Source organism: Halichoeres trimaculatus, unplaced genomic scaffold (assembly GCF_033239565.1).
Source record: "Halichoeres trimaculatus isolate MK-OKI-2021-1 unplaced genomic scaffold, fHalTri1.1 fHalTri1_scaffold_12, whole genome shotgun sequence".
Lineage (NCBI taxonomy): Eukaryota > Metazoa > Chordata > Actinopteri > Labriformes > Labridae > Halichoeres > Halichoeres trimaculatus.
In genome coordinates, this window is record NW_027437190.1 from 4887034 (window position 1) to 4910789 (window position 23756).

The following is a 23756-nucleotide window of genomic DNA, read 5'->3' on the forward strand; positions in this document are numbered from 1 at the left end:
GAGCGGAGGAGAGGGTCGTCCCCTCGTTGTAAGGTCAGGGGTTCAATCCTAGAGGACACTATGAGTACAAAGCCATTTAACAAATCAAATGTGATGAGGAGCCCTGATCCTCCTGCTCCCCTCTCTAAAGATGACTACCTGCAGTCAGTCCCCTTAAAGCAAACAGGTGTGTTCTGGTAACAAGAGAACAGGAGAGAACAGGCAGAACCGTGTTTTTAAATGTGAAGCTCCTTCAGTCTGTCTGCTCTCAGCTTGTCCTTAACCAGCTCCTCTGTGTATGTAAGAAATCTATGTGTGTGTGTGTGTGTGTGTGTGTGTGTGCGTGTGTGTGTGTGTGTGTGTGTGTGTGTGTCAGATGACCTATTGAAATCATCGTGGTGCAGTATGCCTGTTACCATGGAAACGCAGGCTTCTCCGTCTCTCTCTTTCTCTCCCTCCGTCGGCGCTCCCCCTCCCCTCCCCTCCCCTCTCACTTCCCCTCTACACCAGAGTGAGGTCATGTGACCACGCTGACGTCAAGCTGCCGATGAGACGGGCAGAGGAACGAATTAGTTTATGGGCTTGTAACAGACCTCCTGCTCAGACGAGGAGCCTCTCGTAGTCTGTCAGTCACATTAAACTGGGTCTCAGTCGCCCTGTGCCTCACCCCCTCCTCTGCTGCTCTTTCTCTCACTCAGTCTGCCTCCCTCTCATGCCTCTTTCTTTCTTGCGCTCTCCTTTAGTCTCGCCTGTTGCTTTTGCTGCTGCTGCTGTTGCTTCTGCTCCTACAAACTTAGTCTAGAGAGAGCTCTGGGTGATGGACTGCTGAACAGCTTGTACGTTGCTACAAAGTGAGGTAAGCTTCCTGTCTTTTCTCTTCATGTGTGTGTGTGAGTGTGTGAAGTGTGTTTTTTAATAGCCTGTGGTTGCTTCTAAGGGGGGAAACTTTTAGCCTCGAGTGACATACTTGTGCAGAGGAGAAGTTGTCTCTGACAGAGCCCATCAGGGGTTGTGTATTTTTTCCAGACCTGCTGAAATCTTCAAAATGAACTGCACAGAGTTCAAGAGGAGCAGATAAGCAGCACTTTACGAGAGGTTTCAGGGGCTGCAAGTGGAAGGTTAGTTGCTCGATCTGTTTTCGGCACTTGCAGGAAGCTGCATGATAGGAGAAAAAGGGGGGAGTGTTTGATCGGTGCAGGGTCCAAGTATGTGCTTGGAGCTGGCGGTGACGGGCAGCTCCACATGGCTTTTCCTCCCAAAGTGTTGCTAATGTTGGAGGCAGAAGAGTCGTAGGCTGGCTCTGGAGTGTGGTGGGGGCACAGCAGCTGCCACCTGCCCCCTCTTCCTCTGAAAGGATGTGAAAGGATGGGGAAGCCTCAGAGATCCTCAGACCTAACCCTCACAGAGTCGAGCCCAGCTGAAAGATCTGTGTCTCCTAAAGTCTTCACTCTGAGGGAACATAAGGGAGAAGGAGTTCAGTTTGCCCAGGACATTTCTGGAGTCCAGCCCCCACTAACCCCTCAGTGCTGTTAGGTCACCCCCCACTCACACACACACACCACCTCGCAGGGAGCCTATAACAAAAGCAGCCCACATTCAGCCCTAAAGGGGTGTAAAGAAAGAGATTTGTGCATAACAAGTTGAGTGGATGTGCCGACAATACTTTACTCTCTCCACTTTCCTTTTTCTGTGAGACTTTACCTCCGGCTCTCCTCTCAGCGGTGTGGTGTTTGCAAACTTAACCCAGGGACAAGCAGAAAACATTTAACCACACGTGTTTGTCTACTGCACCTAAAACCTGAGGGGTTGTTTGTAAATGTTACAGTCTGTCATGTGGATCATGCATTGCTCTGTAAAATGCAAAAACAAAGTGCACAAACCTGTCTGAGAAAAATATGAAGGGGTTTCTAGACTGGTGGTTAAGAATTCATGTTTTCTGTCACTTCTCTGAGTTTTGTGCCTCATCCTTCAGAACACAGCGGTTAACCATCCTGAGTTTATACAACGCAGAGTGAAGTGACGTCCATCTGCTGTATCATTTTATTCCAAACACACACTCTCACGTCGTGTATCTTTGAGTTTGGAAGTGTGGGTGGGGTCTGTTTGCACCATTTACCCCAGAGGAGGCGTCGTCACACACACCTCCAGCAGAACGCCAGAAACTTTATCTGACATCCTGCAGCAGCTCAGTCTTCTCTTGGCATGTGTGTGTTTATGTTTCTGTCTGTGAGATGGGGAATGATTCCCAGCTTGAAATGAAATACTGCAGAAAGAGGACGAGTATTTTACTGTAAACACATTACGTCTTAGGTAGAATTCTTCTTCAGCCCCCAACTTGATTTAGAGCATAACTGCTAAACTGACAATACTGCAAAAAGTGAAATCGAAGTGGTATCTTATTTTCATTCATAAATGTCTTAGTAGACTTAAAGGCACGGTCTGAAGGATTTATTGTTATGTGTTAGTAAACACAACATTCAAACTAGGCTCCTCCTCTTTGGCTCAATGAAAGCTACCTGAACCACTCACTAGCCCAGCTGGGGCTAGTGAGTGGGGCTGTTGAGTACCAGCACTGCATTTCTATGCAGGAGAGATTCGAGAGCCATGCATCTGACTTAGCATGTGACTAGGGGTGAGTATTGACAAGAACCCCAGGATACAATACGCATCACCATACTTGGGTCACAATAGGATAGTATTACAATGTTTCACAATACCACAATTAGGGATGGGTACCAAATTAGGTACTTTTATAGGTACAGACCAAATTCAGTCAAAAGTACCGCGTACCGATTCACTTAAAATCGAAAGGTACCATGTTTAGGTACCTAAATGCATCCTTGTGACTGTGAGGGAGAGGAAGAGTTGGTGATTTTCCATGCTGGACATAAACACAGTAAAGCAATGTTACATATTGAAGAATAAATATGTTGAATTGAAAAAAAAAAAGATTTTATTATTATTTAACAAATTTATATTTTTTACCACACAAGCACAAAAAAAGTACCAAAAATTGGGGCTGTTGAGTACCAATACTGATTGCAAGGTACCAGGCATTGGTACTGCATCAAATGTGAAAGGAACCCATCCTTAATCACAGTAATGTGATTTATTGCAATATTCTACACAGTTCACCAATAATAAATAGAGTTGATGTTAATGTACTTCACAAAATATTGCTCAAAATTGAAAGGACAAATTAACTCAGAACCATTTGATTGAAAACAACTTTTCAATTTTATTGTTTTTGAATTACTGAAAATCAAGTGACCTGTAACATACACTCATCTTGAAACTGATAATAAATGTCAACTGGTATCTCAAAAGAAAATCTGATATTGCATATAAAAAGTTACTATGAAAATGATCTTATCAGTCTACTACACTGTAAATAATTAAACTGAAAATGATTTTAAACCAACTGATCCAAAAATAGAGCGATAATGATGTCTACAGCACCAAAACCTATATCATTAAGTTTAGGGATATAATATTTTGAAATTATATTTATGATACAGTTTATGATTAACATACAGCAGAGTAGTTCTTTGGTGCCATCTGCCTTAGTGGAGGTGAAGAAGTCATATTTTACCTCCAATTCAGCTAAAATGTGAATTCTAAATTTTACAAAAACATCAATATTCAGAGTTGAAATATGGGCACTGTAGCAGAGGCCAAAGTATCGTGATATATTGCAGTATCAGTATTTTTTCACATCTCTGTATTTGACAAATAGGAAAGTTGAGCCAAGCCTCACTCTCGTTTAGGAAAAAGCTGTATCAGTTTGGTGTTGGGTTTCACTTTGTTGTTTTTCTTGCTCCGTGCTACGTCCACTGTTATAGCTGCTTCCTTTACTCGCTATCATCAACACGCAAAGTCACTTGCACACTGGGCAGACTGTGACTGGCTGAGGTAACCATGGCCACTCTCCACCCAGAAACGTCCCAATACAACCAAAACATCAACATACAGGCAGAGGGGGTTGAGGCAGACACTGACACTGACACACACGTATAGAGGCCCAGAGGAGATGATTGAACAGGATTATTCCTGTAAAAGTTGACATTTAATTTTTTTAGGAAAATCCTGCAGACCCTACTTTTAATAAGAGATATTTTCAATGAGTTTCTGCAAAAATGGGCTCATGGTCAGTAACTAAAGGGAAACATTAATTTTGATATAAATTAGATGTGCAAAAATATCAGCACAAGGTTCGAAGATTGTTCATGTTATCAGTTTGTACCGAGCTACAAAGAAAATGTCTGGTTAGGACTCAGAGCACCACGCTAGAGATCTGAAAATATACAAAAAGTGGAAGATCTGTGTGCAGGTTTTTTCCCTGCATATGCAGCTTTTGTCTGTGGCAGGTGGGTGAAGAAGAGTAGCAGAGTTTTGCACGTGTGTCTTCTTTGTGCACATGCATGCTTGCCAGGTGATTGTGTGCAGCAGGTGGTTTTGTGTGCTCTAAAACGTTGGATCCAGGGCTGCATTAGGCTTTAAATAAAAGTCTAAATTGATTTAAGATAGTTACATCATGGAAAAGGTGACTTAACTCCCTCTTATTGAGCCCACACATGCTCAGAGATGGTTGTATTTGTGTTTCATGTGGTCGTGCCAACTTTCATTTTAAAAACCTTGAGAAAGCGAAGCAGTTTCATTTCGCTGCGCACAAGCCGAGCTGAACTGTATGAACCAGGCTTCTGAAACATCCTGTTTTGTACTTCAGGGAGTCTCATGTAGCGGTGATGGAAACTAACTGGATGGCTGTTTATATAACTGTTGATTTACTACCAGAGCCAGAGATAGAGTCAGAAACCGCAAGAAAGAGAGGGAAGGAAATTAAGAGAAAGACGACCAGAGTGGCTCAGGAGGAAAAACTGGAAGATATCGAGAAGTTGGTATGGTGTGAAATCTTCTCCAGGACATCCTAATTGTTGTCTTGTTAAATAATGATGGTAACTTTAGCACATCTTAAAAACCAGGTGAATAAAAAAGGAGAACATAAACATAGTTTATTAATTGGTTGAAGATTACTTAAGAGGCTAGACAACACAAGGATAAGGCAGCATATTATCATTCTCATGTGATACAAGTACGATGTAGCAGTTTAAGATATGGACACCAAGCTGGTCAGGAGTGCAGTGGTGTTTTTATTCCTGTGTTTGTCTGGAGATCCTATCTGTAACCATGGACACATTGTTCGCACATGAGATCAGCTGTATGCAGACAGTAGCATATTGGTGCTAACAGGTGCAAGACTTGATGTTCCCCACAAGCTGAGGAGAAGGAGGTGAGGATGACGTGCTGGCACTGTGATAAAAGATAAGAAAAGACAATATTGACCTGTCCTTCCATCCATTTTTATAAAGAATGACAGATCTACCTCCAATAACATGGACGAGCTAGGGATGCTAACACAGGATTGGAAAGGATACCTGTAGAGTGGCATAATGTTATTCACAGAGGGAAGGGAAGGGAAGGGAAGGGAAAGGAAAGGAAAGGAAAGGAAAGGAAAGGAAAGGAAAGGAAAGGAAAGGAAAGGAAAGGAAAGGAGAGAAGGAAAGGAAAGGAAAGGAAAGGAAAGGAAAGGAAAGGAAGAGGACTTGCAGCATTTGTGAATAATGATGGTGTAACCCAGGACATGTCGCTGTCAGGAATCAACTCTGCAAGAAGGATATCCAGCTGTTAGCCGTTAGCATGAGACTTGTTACCTTCCAAGTGATTTCTCACACGTTATCATGGTAGCAGCGTATGTTCTCCCTCTGCTAATGCTGAAATGACCTGTGACATCCTTCAGTCCATTGTAAACATTTTGTTGCGTTTCCTTTGACTAAAATAGGGACAGGTTCCCAAATTACCAACCTGTACCGTCCCACTTTTTGGTACCCTTGTTGGTGTGCCAGGCAAACCGGTCCGACCCCAGAAGGTGGAGCTAAACACTGCAGACAGTTGATTAGTTGAAAGAACCGTCACTTCCTTTTTACAATTACAGCGGTAATTAAGAACACATCACCCTGCCATGTTTAAATCTCCTGTTGACTTTGTGAGTATAGATTTTTTTGGTTTGGAAAATGGCAATGTTGGATTTTTCTTCGTTGTTGGATTTATCAGCAGGGTACATTGTGTCACACTGCTGTGCCATCATGCTATTACATAGCTGACATGGCTATCAGCATCCAGCTTACATATCGCCTACAAAGAAATGTACCGTTGACTGTGGAAACACAAACAAGATCATGCTTTACCAATCCAATTGTACCAAACCGTTCTGATCCATACTTGTACTGCTTGGTGGAAACGGGGCTAAATGCCCTCCGTCTTATCTCTAGGGACTTTCATCATGCCTATGTCTCCTCCACCCTGCCCACACTCATTCAGGAGCAACTAACACCAAGGAGATGTACAACTCATCCCCTTTTCCTCCCCCTATAGGAAGACTACAACCTGGTACATCTCCTGCTTGTGTACAAACCTCAGATCCAAAGACACACAGTAGTCATACGCACAGTTGGAAAATGGTCTGAGGAGGCTCTGAAAGCCAAAGTGTCTTCAAATCTTGGGCCTGGCTGTAGGACATTAGACTAGAGTAGACCATGTTTTTCCCTCCTTTTCATTCACATTTTTATTTTCCCTCCAATTTTGTCTGACCTTTAACTCAAAAGTAGAGGAATTAGTCCAGTGATCCAGGCTTAGCAATGTCATGAGACAAATAGTGTTTAAATCAACTTGCATGTTGTTACAGTCTGTGCTGTGCAGCTCCAGTAAGGCAGTATGGGAAATGTAGTGTCAGAAAGGTAGGACATACTGTGAAACATTGAGACATTTTGGCTTTTGTGGGTAGTTGGGACAGAGATCAGGACATCCCTGTCTTAATGTGAATGAATCCATTTTTACACTTGTTTTAAATCAAGTGGTTTCCCAGAATCAATGGCATCAAAACCCAGTGACTGCTAGTAGTTTTAACATGAGGTAAAGACACAGAACGGAGACACTGGCATCAAATACTAGAAGTATCACTGAATTCAACAGATGTGTTCCCAGAGCAGCTTCAGAGGAACCCTTTATTCTCCGTCTCCTGTGTCAGCACTGGTCTCTTTGTGCTGTGCTGTGACCTAACTTAAGTCTCAGGCCCGTTAGTAGGAGTGTGGAGAGACAGCTGCTCAGCCCCAACAGTCTTTATGAAGGGGTCAGAGGTCACCCAATTGAATTCCAGGTCCAGTGGGGTGCAGAGTGCCCCGAGGTGACGGTTCCCACATGGAAAGACACACACTGACATGTTGAAAGTTTGGCCCATAGGTTCCCATGCGTTGGTTAAGAGGACCTATGGGAAACTGATATTCTATTTTTATCTTGACAGAGAATTCACACCAGAGACAAAAGAGGGGGTTCTTTCTCTGAGAACAGATGTCTACTCACAGTTTAGAGACTCCTGCTGCCCGTACTGAGAATCGACTGTGTGAAGCTTCATGTTATCATACTTAGTGTGAGAAACAATGTGATCAAACACTGTTTTTTAAATGGTTTATTTATGTAGAAACATTTTGACTTAGTTCAACAACTCCAATAATCCCAGAAAAAAAAAACATTTTCATTTTGTTTAAGCTGCCTGTTGATCTGAGACTATGAGGTTGCCATAATTATATTTCACGCAGAGCTGTGGCGCACAAATTCAGCATAGGGGAGATTGAGCGAGACAGGAAGTCATGAATGATACTACCTAAAAACACCCAGTGATTAGAGATGGGTACCTTTCACATTTGAAAAGATACCACACCAATGCCTGGTACCTGGCAATCGGTATTGGTACTCAACTGTACTTTTTTGTTTATGTGGTATAAAATATCCATTTGTTTGATAATAGCATTTTTTTTTAATTTAACAGATTTATTTCACAATATATAAACTTGCAATGCTGTGTTCATGTCCAGCATGGAAAATCACCTACTCTTCCACAGTCACAAGGATGTGTTTATGTACCTAAACAAGTGAATTTTACGTGAATCAGTGACCATTACTTTTGACAGAATTTGGTTGGTACCAGAAATGTACTGATCAGCATTTTTTGCCCCCGATCCCGATTCCGATTATTACATATTAAGAATAATCCGATACCGAGTCCCAATCCAATTTTTGGGTTTGGAGATAGACTTGGCTGACGAACTAAGAAAGTGAAACAGCACAATTTTTTTTGGTTTGTGTGTTAACAATACTTAACAGCAAAGACTAATAATTAAAGCTCACTAAGTCCATTTAACTTAGTCCAGCTAGTTTGGAAGTTAAAACCCTCTGGATCCCAAACCCATTGGTTGGATCAAAATACTACTTGTTTTTTTTAAATACTAACATTTACAAGCCATTTGTACAATCCAAAAACTGAAAACACTGGGGTTATCATCAGGTTCCCAAGTTCCTGGGGGTACCTGAATGTATCACACACAAAGCTGGAAACATGTCTGAACATGACACAGAGACGGGAGAATTTCATTAACATCGCTTTGAATTCCAAAATGACCGGTTTGCTTGCTAAATTTAGTTGACAAAAAAAAATGCGCTTTTTATGGCTCTCAACAAACCCTGAATGGTGGACAACTTGTAAGCATGCAGTACAGCGTACTAAAATCAGAGGCTGTCCTGAACACAACTCTCCGAAGATAGTGAGAGACTTCGAATGTACACAGACACCAACAGGACTATCTCATGTTTTTCCACTTTCAGGGAAATTTTTGTTTTGCTACAAACTTTTGTTGTCAAACTGATCACACCATCATCACATCCTGGCATGTTACTACGGACTGTGCTGTACAGCTTCAGAGAAGCTTGCTGTGTAACGTATCTGGTTGTGCTCATGTGTTTTGTAATAAAGCTAAGTGTGGCTGCTGTTCTACATCACTGTACCATACCTTATTTTATCATTCTCTCATCAACTTTATGAGGTTGGGCGCACTTATAGCGCTCGGTTTAACTGGCCCCTTAGCATGGGCAGCAATTTTGGCTTTATGACGTGAATGATCAGTAGAGGGGATCGGCTAGAATTCCAATCACTGATACTTTAAAAAATGCCAAAATCAGCCCGATCCGATACTAGGGATGGAGATCAGGACATCCTTAGTTGGTACCTATACAAGTACCTAAATTGGTACCCATCCCTACCAGTGACTTTCAAAATAAAACAGACAGTGTCAGAATCAGTTTGTATTTATCATGACTACGACGATAAACGGACAAAATGAGTGGAGCCAGACCAGGAGTCAACAGGTTTGAGGTTTTACAGTCCAACATGAATGAAGAGAGACTTATCAATGGAGTGGTAGGAGCAGGAACTCATCGGTCCAACTCCAACTGTCTGTCAATTATACAGCTTGTTGGACTGAACATGCAGCCGGTGTGAGTTGATGAATGTAGTCAAGACACAACAGAACAGAGTTGGACTGCAGACGTATCTGAGGCGTAACTGAGATCTGTCTGAAAGTTAATCTTTGAGGAAGAACCAGAAAACTAGTTTTGGGGCAAAACATCAGTTATATGCAAGTAAGTAAAGAGATCACTTTAAGAACAATAAAATGTGTTTTTCATTTGATACCAGTGGAAAATCTAGTCTTCATTATACCAAACCTCAGCCTTTCCATACAGCTCTGTATCAGCAGGAGGACAGTGAATTATTCAGAGTATTCCATGTGAGTTACGTCCAAAGGGAGTGTTGCAGATGACAGTGTGGCATCTAGAGATGATGGATCTCAGATACACAGCTACTCAGAATTCCTCCGTGCTTCAGAGATCCTTGGCAGTCAGGATGCGTGCCTCGCTCAGGGCTGAGAGGCAGAAAGAAGCCAGTGCTATCACTGAATCTGTCGTCTAAAGATCACTTCAAGCTTTATCAGCTCCTTGCTAAAAATGTGGCTGTATTGATGCCGCTGCTGAGCGGATATTGAAGAGCTCCTCTTCCTTGTTGTGTGTTGTTGTGGCAGCTGCTCTCAACACAGACAGGAATACTGTAAGCCCACACACACATTAGTGTGTCGCTGATGTTGATGATGTGTGAGGACTTTCTGTCACTGTTTATTACATGCTTACACACTCTATGAATACTTATCTACAAGTGACCAAGACTTCCTCTTTAGTCTTTAGTCATTCAACATGAGCTCTGACCTGTTCCATCCGAAACCCATAAATTCACATTTTATAACAGGACGGATCACTGCTCTGTGTCAATCCAGTCTAAATATTTAAATATGGGGTAAACTAAAAGGTCTTATCCCGGTCTGTGTCCAGTGTCATTTACAGAAGATCAAGCAGGATGTACCAAACATTAATCAGACACAAAATGAGCCCAAAGACAAATAGAGACGTCTCTGTCCCCGGACAGAGGAGCCCTGCTGTCCTGCTTTAGTTTCACTTCTCAGTCCACAGAAACCACTGCTCAACAAGGAATTCACAGGACAGGAACATGTGTTTCTTGTCCTGTCTTCCCAGTGTGAAATAATCCTAGAGCAGAGCATAAAAACGTACCTCCATTCTCATTGTGAGGACAAATTACAGAACAATAACAACTCATCTGAACTTCAGTTTTAACCTCCAAAGCTCCCAAACATTGTCACTTTCTGACAAATCTCCATTCGCTGCTGTCATCCTGACCCCTGACCTGACCGCTGTGACATCACTTCCGCTGTGTTTTCTGTTTTCCGTGATGTTACATCCTGTTTCTATATTTTCTTTGAGCACAGGAAGCAGAGCCAGCTTAGTTGCATCCCCAGAGACTTCTTCAATCACAGGCATCTCCAGGCTCTTTCTCTGCCCGAGTCACAGTTTCTCCCCGCCTCTGTACTCTTTCTGTCACAGGGAGGAGAAAGCTTGACGTGGTAGACACTGACTCTTTCCTCTAACAGCAACAGTAGATCCTCCAGCTGCTTCTGCGAACATCTTTTTCATTTACAGTCCAGCTTTGGTACATTTCACAGCCATCCCACTTTAACAAAGCTAATGGTAATTTGTATCTAGCAGGTGTGACTGAGTGGGAGGCAGTTCTTTTTCATCAGTCATCAATTTAATGAAAAAAATTCACTCTCACAGAACAAAGGATACTCACAAAAAAAGAAAAGACAACAGTTGGTGCTTTTAAAACATATAAAGCTGTAAAAAGTACGAGTGAAAATTGTTCCTGAAGTGTGAGATGGATATTTTTTAGATGTGGTTCATACAGATGGTCGGCAGAATCAATCAGTAAAAACAATTGTGCTGACCACAACCTGCTAAAGCCTCCCCCAAACACCAAATGTGCGTTCACAGCACGGTGACCCTCACCAGACATCCAGCCCTCTGCTGAAGAGTGGAGGTTTTTACATTTTCAAGTGTCCTGCATGAGGCAGAAGTCTATTTATTCACTGTGGATTATGTTTGATTAAAAGGACTGTGGGGTAGGGCTGTGCCATATCATACCGTTTACGATAATATCGATTAGGCCTGTCACAATAACAAATTTTGTCGATGATAATTTTCCAAAATATTATTGCCGATAAATGATATTATTGTCAATATTATTTTGATTTTTTTTCCATTTTTTCATTGATGTAATTATGATAAATGGGATAATAAAGTGAGTACACCATATCAAAAGCAAGAAACTTTAATTTCTTAAGAGTATTCAACTGTAATTAAAAGGTCAGGATCTTTTAAAAAAAATAAATGAAACAAATAATAACAACAAGTAATACGATAAATTTAACAAACAAGAAAGAGAAAAAAAGAAAGAGAAAAAAAATACAATGAAAATGAAATGGACTCTTTTTAGAAAAAAAATACATGTCAATGAAAATAATTAATACTAATCAAAAACAATGAAACATAGACCTTGTCTATAGCCTAAATAAAAGGGAGTTTATAAAGTTCCTGAATTGTTTGTAACATGTCCTTTTCCCCAGTCAATCCGTACTGTCTGTCAAACATTTTTAACATTTCTGGCTTTCAACCGTATTGAAGGGCTGCATTTCTTTGGTAATGTAGCTGTCTTTGAGCGCCCACCATTTGGCGCTTTTATTTCTATTTACTTTGCAGACCAAAAGCCTCAGTAAGAGCGGATTGTCAAAGAACAAGGCTCCGCTGCACCTCCCCTTCTTCTTCTTCGTTGCCACTATTTTCAAACAAATGCGACATATCAGCTCGTTGGTGTTCATGAGCTCACACTTTGTTCATTTTGATAAAAAACAAAATATTCCCACACTGGGACTGTGGCAGGCGGCTTAAGAACCGTATCTTTGGTGCCATCACTCATATTAGCGTGTGTTTCCTCCTTACCCCTCAGGACGCTCGCTTCAGCTCTCTCCGTGTGTAAGTGCGAGCAGCCCTGTCTTCACCCCAAAGATCGCATTTTTGACAGATGCTCATTCCGCTATAAATCCGCTATAGAACCTATGCACCCCGATGTTAGGAAAGATAGACGTAGTGAGCCATCTTCTCATTCAGCCTCTTTGGTGGAAAGAGAGGAGGAAAACAAATATGAATGCACGTGTCAGTTTATTGAGGCCGGCAAACTTACCGAGGACGTTTTTATTTATCGTTCGGTTAATTGATTTATTGATTATCGTGACAGGCCTAATACCGGTATAAGTTTTTTGACGATATAAATTTGTCATTTCGTGATATTTACAGTGCAGAGGCACAACGACATATGACCCTCCCTGCAGTGTACAAAACAACAATGACCAAGAGCGAAAGTAGTATAGTAGCATCAACTTCGTCCTCACATGAGGATTTAGTGCCTAAAAGAGGAGCTACCTCAGTGATGTGGAGGTAGTTTGGCTGACCAAAGACCAGACACACAGCAAAACACATTAAATGTAAAATGTGCAAGAGAACTATTACTGCGTAGGGTGGCAACACCACAAACATGTTCCACCACCTAAAGCTGAAACAGTCGGCCAAATACAACCAGGCTATGAAGACACGTGAGGAGGACGTGAAAGCTATGTTATCATTGGTGGAATTTTTTGCCTCTACGAAGGACGTGTGGCCGAGCCAAACGTCCAAACCTGATATCAGCGTTACCGCTAATTCACACAAAGCGTGAGCACTCCGCATCACAGTTCTTTACATTTTGGGCCAGTGCCGATTCATCCTGGATGTGTCTCTGGAGCGCCGTGCAGCACAGAGCAGGGCTGTGTCCATAGCAGCTGGATACCCAAGATCACAGGAGAACCACATGTTCCTGCAGGAATTTGACCCATGAACATCATACTTTCATGGTGATTAATTAGCATGTTAAGCTCATCTGGCCCTCCTCAAACTTCAGCTCCTTCAGTCCATGTCTTCTCATTTCTGTTGATGTCCTTAAAGAAAGAATGTGTTGTGTCGTAGAGAATTATGAAGTTTTTCACCTCAAAGATTAACTTTTCCTCCACCTCCAAAATGTCAGATTTCCTCGGGATCTGACCTACTTACTATGTTTACATTTTAAGCTTGTGTCGTGGTAGTAAATGCTTGGGGAAGTGGCTTCCATACTGTGTGTGCAATAAAATGCTGTTATTCAGAAGCAGCAACAACTAATGATAAGTTGTTAATTTTTATCCCCATATCATAAATATCGTTACCGCAAGTTTCCTTGAAATATCATGATATAATTTTGAGGCTATATCGCCCATTTCCACTCTTAACAAAGGCGTGTGTTTGTTTTGAAAAATAAACAGAGACCAGATCTTTAACCCTGCTTTTCTTTGTTTAAGACAACTTTTTACCAGATACAAGAAGCGTAGAGCTTTGGTCTGAAACATGACAACAAGCAAACTTTGCCATTTTGTACCATAGTTTTGTAGCCAGCCATATGTAGCTCTACTCATAGCCTGGTGCTCTGAAACGTGTCTGTAACGTGTCCGTTACACCATTCTCGTTATGTCCAGAGCTAACGTAACCTCACTCTTCATTTTATTGATAGACTCTCAAGTTCGAACGGACCACTGCAGAATAACTGCTGACTGTGGGTTGGAATCAACATTAGCACAAACAGATTAGCCTCTGTTTTAGCCTTCAGCTTGTGTATGAGCTAGCTCCTGTTTCAGCCTTCAGCTTGTGTTTAAGCCTTTTGCTAGTGGTTTGGCCTTTGACCTGTGCCCCATCACTCTCCCGTTTAGCTTTCTACTGCTCTGACCTCCTTTTTCTTTTTGATGGTCCAGTGTCAAAGTTACTAAAAATTATCCACCATCACTACAAAATTAATCACAGAAACTGTTTTCAGCAGAAAAAAACATGGTTCTCTCTTCTCTCTACTAAACTTTTTCAGCCAGCGTGGTGTTGTCATAGAGACTTAGAGTTGTAATTGAGGTAGTTGTGTAAATCAATCTGGTCCTTTCCCACCTTACGATCCGGCATATATCTAGAAGGGAGACTTTTTCAAAATCACTTAGAAACTCCTCACAGTCCCTTCAACAACTTCTACACAAGGAACTGGGACAAAATTTCAGCAATTACAGTTTGTTTTCCTCAGTTCACAACAAAATAGAGTTAGACCTATAAAACCTGAATAATCACTGTGTGCAGGCTTTAAACTGAAGCTGTTGAAACTATCATGGCAGATGACAATACAATAATAAAAGGATAGGCATCTCCTCGTTCCCCCCTGCTAGGACCCTGGAGTTAGTCATCAGACTGAGTAACTGGGTTCAATGATCCGGTGCCAAAGAGCATTCACCGCTGCACTGCTGACAGGGAGCTCTGACATGACCTCTGAGTGCAGAGTGGGATCCTTTTCTATCAGGGAAAGAGGAAGTGAAACAAACATAGACTCCATTCAGACAGCTGATTCTCACAGGAGTGCACCAGAATAGTTGTGACTAAGCTGACACATTGCCTCATCCTGAGTCCTCCCAGATCTCTACACATTTCCGTATTGAATGCATGCAGCCAGACACAGCATTAGCTGGTTATATAATCCGTCTTTAATACCTCTGACATGGAGAACAACACTGAGCCGCGCAGATGCAGTGATCACAGATCTCTGCAATGTGGCTGCATAGATGAAATTACATAACTCTCGAGTTGATTATGAAATGGACTCAAGGAAGCATGTCATGTTGTGCTTCTTGCTTGTTCACTATTTCTCTCACACTGTGCGGTCAGGCCTGTTACCATAACAACCTAAAGGCTGAGGAAGCCCTTTAAAAGTAAAGGAGCAGGAGATACAGACAGTGGAGAGCCTCAGGCTAACCAGCTAGCAGCGCTTATCAGCGTAGACCAGACAGCAAACACAGCCTGTCTGCTTTTTGTTGATTTTATCTAAAAGACCATCTACAAGTTTACTCAGCCTCATCTTCCAGAGAAGAAACAAAGAAGGAAAACCAGCTCTATTTAAAGTTACTGCACCACCAATACGGTGCTGGCTGAAATTTCTGGGCCACGATTATCTGGAGATAAAATTCTGTGTACAGTGTGTACATATTAAAACCACCAAGAGTTTGACTACAGTCGCAGCAGGAGTACAGACAGCTTTAGTAAGGGCTCTTCATATCCTGCTTCGATAAGATCTCTGAACATTGGTTGGACACATGGACAAGCAAACACTAAATAAAAAAATATCTGAAAGGGACTGAAAATAGAGTGCTTTTTGTCAGGTACTACTGCGGTTAATAAAACTTGACCAGGTCTCATTACAGATTTTCTGTCACAAAGCCCCGGGTTAGGACGGTAGACTGTGTACAGATGATGATTTGCAATGTTGTGCATGGCCTCTGGATTCTTTGTTCTTCAGCTTTAGATGGAGACATCTGCACAGCCCGTGTATGGATTTCCTTCTGAGATCCTCCTAAATTAAGCATTTATTTGTTTATTAAAATGTGATGATAATGGCTTACAGTAAAGAAAAAAAGAACAATACAATAATCTGTATCTCATAAAATTAGAATACTGCACAGGACCAATGAAAAATCTGTTTTTATACAGATATGCAGGCCCACCAAAAAGTATGTTCATTGCATTTAGTACTTGGTTCAGGCTCCCTCTATGTGATGTACTGCGTCAGTGCAGTTTGTCCGTTCCATCAACAACAGACCTCATCGTCCTCTTAACAATAATTCATTGTAGATATATGTCATTGGGGCTGATACTGATATTGAAGTCTAAAAAAAGCCCAAATCCAATCCAATTGGTCAATGATTGAAAGGGCTGGGATGATATGCTTTTCTTCTGATTTGATTTGTTCACAGTTTTTGGGATCTGATTTTAATTGAAATTCTCTGATAATTCTGGATTTTGCTATTTCAGTTTGCTTCTTTATCACCTGACTGTCTGAAAAAGTTACATGATGATGATGATGATGATGATGATGATGACGATGATGATGACTACAGGCCATATCTGGAGCCCTATTTTCCAAACAAAACGCACATCACGTGAATCAGTTTTTGGGATTTAGTCAGAGGGTCTCTGACATCACATTACAAGAAAGTAGAAGAAAAAAAATTGCCCTCTGCTGGAGAAACATGGTATCTTTTTTGTCACTAAAATAAAGGGTTTGTATAGGGGAGAAAAAACTTCTTTTGATGGAAAGAATTGTGATTTAAAAGTTGTGAAACAAAATCTCAATACTGATGTGAATTAATTTTTTCCCCTCTAATAACTGATATATATCCTGATCTGGTGCTTAAGATCGGTATCGGGACTTGCCTATCCACAACTACCCACAGACTGATGGGTCTGGTGGTTTTATCACATCACAACCAGGGCTTTATAAAAATATTGAAAAAAAGAAGATGAGAGAATGAGAGTATGTCACATGAACTGTTTTTTTTAAACCAACTAATTAAACTATTATTTGACTATTCAAAAATCCAGACTCATCCTCAATCAGCATCTCCATAAAGCTTGAAAGGAGTATAATAATATGATGTGAAATTTTCCTGGCTAATGACTGCGTCAAAAGTGGACCAAACAGCAGGAAATGACATGGCATGTGATATCCCTTAACATTCCTATTAATTGTGATGCAGATATGTGTGCATGTGTGTGTGTTTCAGTTTGTCTGAAGAGTGACTCAGTAGATTTTATGGATGGGTACCTTTTGCATTCGGAACAATACAGTATTGATGCCCGGTACCTGGCAAGTACCAATGTGTAAATTGTAATAAACATTTATTTGTTTAATGATAAAATCTCAAAGTATTGTGTTCATGTCCAGCATTGAAAATTTCCTACTCTTCCACTCCCTCGCTGTCACAAGGATGCGTGTAGGTACCTACCAGTGGTGTGCTGTCAGGGGAGGCAGGGGAAGCAGTGCCTCCCCAAGGCTAACAAGAAAAAAAATATATTTTTTTTTTATAAGAATATTTTTTTTTCAGTTGTTCGTATACAATTTGTCATTATTGAAAAATAAAAAAGGAAATTGCTGATTTGTCAATAAGAGGGAGGCTAAAAGAGGGGACGGACAGCGTTTCGCGCTGGCTTCATGCTTGTAATGTGCGTCAGAGGCAGAGACTCCGAGAGAGAGACTGTTTACTTGAAATTACATTATGCAGGTTGGCACATGCGTACTAAGGTCTCACGCTGATTAACATGGGCATCGATGAGGCACAGCGCTTCTCTGCCTCCGCAGGTTGTAGTAACGCACCCGCTTTGAGGTCTCGCGATAGTTTGTTAGTGCGGACATTTGATAGAGTATACCGGAGGTGCCTGGCCTGTGTTCTTGTGTTGTTGAGATACGGGTTAGTTTTGTTCGTATTTTGCTCTGGCTCCTGCGATGTGAATCTTGTTGAAATGCAGGTGAACATATGTTTCGGTACTAATGTACTCCCGCCCCACACACACCATGCATGCACTCAGACTGTCTCTCCTTCTGCTATGTCACACGCGCACACACACACACACACACACACACACACAGCACAGACTGTCATCGCGTTAAAGGGGCAGGGCTGGCCAGTAACAGTATGTATTAGCAAATGTGAGCAGTGCACCGTATATATAACACATACATATAGAAATTTCAACTTTAGCTGGCTGCCTGCCTCCCTCGTCATGGACCTCACCGCACGTTACTGGTACCTACACATGGTACTGTTTGATTTGACATGAATCTGTACTCTATACTACAGACAGAATTCGGTCAACAGCACTTATAAAAGTACCAGATGTGATACCCATCTCTGGTGGATTTGGCATGAATGTTGCAGATGCTCCATCATCAGTCCCTGTAACTTCCAGGTGATGTGATTTTGCAGCGTTAAAAGCAGACATAATGTGGTGGCTCACCTCCCCCACCTTACTTCTGCAACAGCCACATGTTGCTTAGCAACAGAAAACAGAATCAGTAGCCTGATGCAAGTGCAATGCAATGTAAACAGACACTTCAGTACGATACTCATAAAATAATCATGATTCAAGACGTAATATCATATTACATTGTTATTTCACAGATATATATTAAACCTAAATGATCTTTTCTCTTCACCACTCACTGAAACAGTCGTAGTTATGAGTTACTGGGGTCAAAGACTCTACTGATGTACAATATCATCCCACTGCTTGTCTTTTAATACCTCTACCTCTGCTGATGATCAGATTGGCTATTTGCTACTCACCTCACATACCTACACCCACTCACCAATCCACACACACACACACACACACATACACATCCTGCAGTCATGTACTCTTCATATTTGACTCTTCGTCGTGTGTATGTGTGTGCAGTGCACTCAGCCAGACAGCTCATCAATGGCTGTGAGATTTTGCCGAATGTTACTATGGTAACTGCAGTGAATTTGCTGCGTGAGAGAGTGAATGGTTCATGTGTAGGATGACATGATTCGCAGAGAAAAACACCGAGGTACAGTGCAGAGGGAGAGAGGAAGAGTTTATGAATGAGCCATTAAAGATGAGGAAGAGGATGAAGGTGGTGGAGGAGGGCGCTCGCTGAAGACGCTAGAGACCAGGTGTTAATGAGCTTTTAGATGCTTCCAAGGGCAGAAGAGAAGATAACATGTTTTCTATTTTTATCATCCTCAGGTCTCCATCCATGTCACTGTATGAGATCAAGTTGAAGAACTGTGTCTTTGAATCAATGATCCTGTCCTTCCATGATTTTATCTTTAGAAAAAAAAGATAAATTTGCATCCATTCATCAAGTCCCATCTGAAAATGGAGTCAGTTAAACTGTGATTAGATTTTGTGATGTATGTGAATCTTAACCGTGGAGCCCGCTCTGAGCAGGCTCAGTGTGAAACTGAACCACCATCCTCTGCAGCCCTTTGGGTGAAAATTCATTTTGACAAAGTGCTCTCAGAGTCCAACATGTTGGGTGGAGGAGAGAGGAGATGTGAAAGGTTTTGCCTACTTCAGCCACAAAACTGTGCATAAAAAATAAGCTGATTACACCGCTGAGCAGAGATGATAACACAAACCTCAGTTTGAGGGAAGACCACAGTTTAAAGAGGGGGGCTTTCCCATGTTTTAAACATGGATGGAGACTGGACGTCATTTTGTCTTCCAAATGATCCTCACAAGAGTAAAGGCTGCAATATGCTTTCTGCATGTGATGAGACGTGGAATCAGCTCGAGAGAGCACGTGTGCTTTTTATAACACTCTGAGGGGCAACTGACCCCAAACTGCATGGGGCGGTGTAATTCAAATGCGTGTCTCCCACAGTACTTAGCTACTTATTTTTTTGCTTATCCCTCTTCCCTGCAGTGTTTGGCCAAAATTTAACACCAGGAATTGTTCATGGCACGGTTATCACGGTGATCTCTGTCTGATGAATCATATAAATGGCAGAATTTATCAGACTTTAGACACAAGGTGCTCCGGTTCAGCCTAGTGTCTTTGTGTGGAACTTAGACATTTTTGGAGGTACGGGACGTGAAAATATTCCGGTTGATAAGGACCTCCCAGGGGGGTAGGCTGCTAAAATGACGTCATACGTCAGCACAAAGCTGTGCGGACTTCGCATAAGCATAAACCAAGCTTAAAGCTAGCAACACACAGAAAAGCAGCTGACAACAATCCATTTTTACACACTCATGGGACGGGCCCTACGGATTCTGATATTTGGCAGAAAGAAATTCTAACTAGGTATGGAGGAGAACAAGTATCAGGTACCAGGCCAGTACCAGCCTTTTTACAAAGTATCAGTACTTGCGAAGGCTGTGACACTAGAAGCTGATACCCAAGACTAAAATAATCTTATGTCAGGTAAGTCCTCCTCACCAATAGTTTGGCACTTCATTGCCGTGGTGTCAAACCACAGCAACCAGTATCAGTTCCTGTTAAGACAACAATGATTCAGGGAGAGTTAACAGTTAAACTGTTTTATTTTGCTCTTCAGTGTATTTTAAAAATTTACTAAAACTCTGACAGGTGTTAGTTTTTTTTTGCACTTTTTTAAATTTCTTTAAAACAAATCACAAACTCAGAAAGTGTGAAAGTGTTGTTCATTGGATTTTTATGTATCATAAGTACCAGTGGTATCGGTATTGTTGAGTACTGAAAAGAATGTACTCGTACTGGTATCGCTCTGAAAAAAGTGGTGTCAAACATTCCTTCTAAAAACCAATTAATCTGCCATTTAATTAAAAATGATTACTACAACAACAAAGGTATGAATTACATGCAGAACATTTTACTGTTTTATAACACTTTGTTCTTTAGTATTTGTAAAATTAAACAATGGAGGAATTTTACTAACTACAACTACAAAACTAAACTAACTACAAAACCATGCAGGAGAGCGATAAACCAAAATAACTTATTGCAATGCTTTGAGTTGTTTGGCACATTGAGCTTTCCATAGTTACGCTGAAGTCAGCCATGAGCCTGTAGTTACTTTTTTTAATTTTCCTGTTTGGGAATATTGACGTGTTAGTGTTTTGACATTTAGAGTTTTCAGTATTGTTTACAAAGATTAATTGTGATGTTAGAGTGATGAAAGGTGAAATTCTGTTTTAAAACCAAAGATATATTGATGTATGCCAACTGGAGTATTCAAATGCTAGCATCGTTCATCATGACGTGTGGCAAAGAGAGTTTAAGTTAAACCAGAGATGTGTTGAGTCATTTTTAATTTCAGAACATCGTAATAAAGTTACCTGTCAGGTCCGCCCAGCCCACTACTGTAATGTTGTCTGGCTGTAGCTCACTCCTGTACGTTAGAAGAGAAGACAGCATGGGGACTGAGGACTGAATGGAGTCAGAGCTCCATGAAGTGGACAAACAAAAGACATCCTTCTGCGCAACTCTGACACTGAATACCATTTATTGTTTTATGAGAAATTAAAAATCTCTGCATTTAATTGGGTAAACTTTGGTTGATGATGGTGATTTTGAAAAGATCTCCAACCGGCTGATTAAATCTGCCAGCAGATAAACCCTGGGCTCTACTCGTGGGTTCTCAGCAGCAGCATCCTCAGGAGCAGCTCCTTGGATTCCTCTCTGTAGTTTTGAGTGTGTACTTGTTGCTTTGTATGTGTCACTGTACACTCACAGGCTTGGACATAATGGGTGAAAACAAAGTGTGACATCTCACAGGTGACAGGTCACGGTGGCTCATGACATTTTCAGCCTTAGAGTGTGTGTCTGTGTGTCTGCTTATTTAAGATCTTCTGTCGTACAGCCGCTGACAGGAGCACTGCTGTGGTTTCCTTTAGGAGCAGTGTGTGGACAGATGATTTGTAATTAGTCTGAGGGTCTGTTTCAGGAGCTACTCTTCATGTCATTGTTCCTGACACAGAGTCAACATTCTGAAACTTTCAGGGAGTGTTGTTTTAACATGTAACATGACAGAAAGCAGTCAGAGGAACTCGATTAAAGGTGTGTTCTGTTTGTAACTTTGAAAGCCTGAACTGCTGTATTTATTAAAGACAATATGCTGACAGCTTGAGTGCAGACTCCCTGATTTGGAAGACATGTCTTTCAATATTTCAAATTTTATTTTGTTAGATAGGACTTCAGAGATCTCCAATTAGTTATTAATGTCCTGTAAGAAAAAACAAAACAAAAAAAACATATTTTCTCACTCAATCTGAGCCTCATTCACCTGACAAGGCCAAATAATAAGTCTTCACTCAAGATATTCAAAAAAGAAAAATTGTGCCTGAAGGCTTGTAGTTAAAAAGATTCTGCCAGTGTGGTTAAAAAAAATCACAGTCAAGTTTCTTGAAATAAAAAACATTTTTTTTACACAAGAAATTTGGCAAATAAATGTTTCTAACTTTATTGGCAGATTTTTTTTTACTCCAAGCACCTCGCACATTTTCTTTTTAATATTTGGAGAAAAAAAAACATTTTTTTCTGAATTTATCAGGTGAATGTGGCTGAGCTTAGGTCTAATAAGCTAAATTTTACAAAAAAAGACAACTTGGATTAAGTTTTTAAGACATGGAGAAAGAAAAAACGTCTCGTCACAGTTTTGACTGTTTACTTTTCAGAGTCTAAATGTCCCAACTGCAAGACGGGGTTACCTTTTGTTACTCCAGGATAAATGGATTTAGGATAGGGATTCATTGAAAAGAGAAATCATTAACTTGGATGAGAATAGATTTTACTGAAACAGGCTAATGTCCAGCTCTGCTCAGTCTGGACTGAGAATTTCTATGTTGGTCTAACAACCAAAAGATCTGTAGAAGAACTCTGAGAGGGCAGAGGTTTTCAGGCCATTTAATCCGAGTGGTGCTTGAAGTATTGAGATTTTGTACCAGACAAACAGAGCTGCACAGTTTGTCCTGGGGGTATTGATCTGAGTATTTCCTCCCTGCAGTCCTGAAGCGGTTAAATCAGGAGAACATTTTCACGGCGCACAGCAGTAATGACTCAAACACTGGATGTAATCCCACAAACTATCTCCACACATGCATCTGTGCTTTTTTTAGTAGCTGCCTGGCTTTTTGGAGCTTGTGTCAGTTCAGTTGTACCATGATTTGCAGCTTTATTGATGCAGTAACATTACTACAGGTACTCAATGATTTAACATGACATTTGGAAATCCTCTTTTTTTAATGGGTGTGTATTTGTGATGGTATCTCAAGGGAAAGCTCTTTTTGATATTAGCTAGGGACTATTCAAATATTATTTGGACATTAGACTTTGACAAAGAAGGAGAGCTGTTGCTTGCTCTGCACATCGATCACCAAACTTACTTCTTTTTTGGGTGACCAAGCCTACTACTGACCATCGCTCGGTACCCAGTACCCCTGCCTCACTGACATGGTTGTGCACAGTTGTTGTCTATTTGTGATGTCTATTTTTTGTGTGCAAAACCTCCAACTGGCTGACTCCTGGTCTGGCCTCACTTATTACGTCTGTTTGTTGTTGTGGTCAGGTTAAATACGATCAGGTTGGGACATGGTTTGTTTTATTTTGAAAGTCACAGGCTGTTTTCAATGACTTTCAGGCACTGCTTCCTGTTCTGCTCGAAACTGACATGTCACAGCTCCAGTATCTGGCAAAAATAGATTTTTGCTATTTGCTGCAACCTGCAGCAGACAGGACAAAGCCATCATCCCATGAAATATTCTTTTTTAAATGTTAATGACTATTTGAATATTCCAAAATCATTTTCCATCTCAAGTGTGCATGTGGTTTCTTGTGCTTCAAGTAGTTTTTGACACTTCTGCATCAGCTTCATGTCTCCTGGCCAGAGGTTGCTCCTTGGTTGTTACTACCAGCTACCAAATGGATTACTATGAGAGTTGGCAAACTTACGATCTTCTCAGGATGATGTTTGATGGAAAACTTTGATATTCCTCTGGAATCTCCTGATGTATGAACTTCCTGTGTGAGGCTTGAAGATTTCAGCCTCTTGCTGTGTGCA

At 41.1% G+C, this 23756-nt stretch overlaps 1 protein-coding gene across 3 annotated transcripts in view; it reads left to right on the forward strand.

The window, feature by feature from the left end:
• LOC141800906 (neurocalcin-delta A) overlaps positions 1-23756 on the forward strand; it is an 87056-nt gene that overhangs the window by 37323 nt on the left and 25977 nt on the right. The window contains exon 1 of one of the 3 annotated variants that reach the window (XM_074683760.1): positions 506-835. The exons of the other annotated variants lie outside the window; for them this stretch is intronic. The gene's annotated coding sequence lies outside the window, so the exon portion shown is untranslated. Of the gene's footprint in view, positions 1-505; positions 836-23756 lie in introns of those variants that run through there. 3 annotated transcript variants of the gene reach the window in all.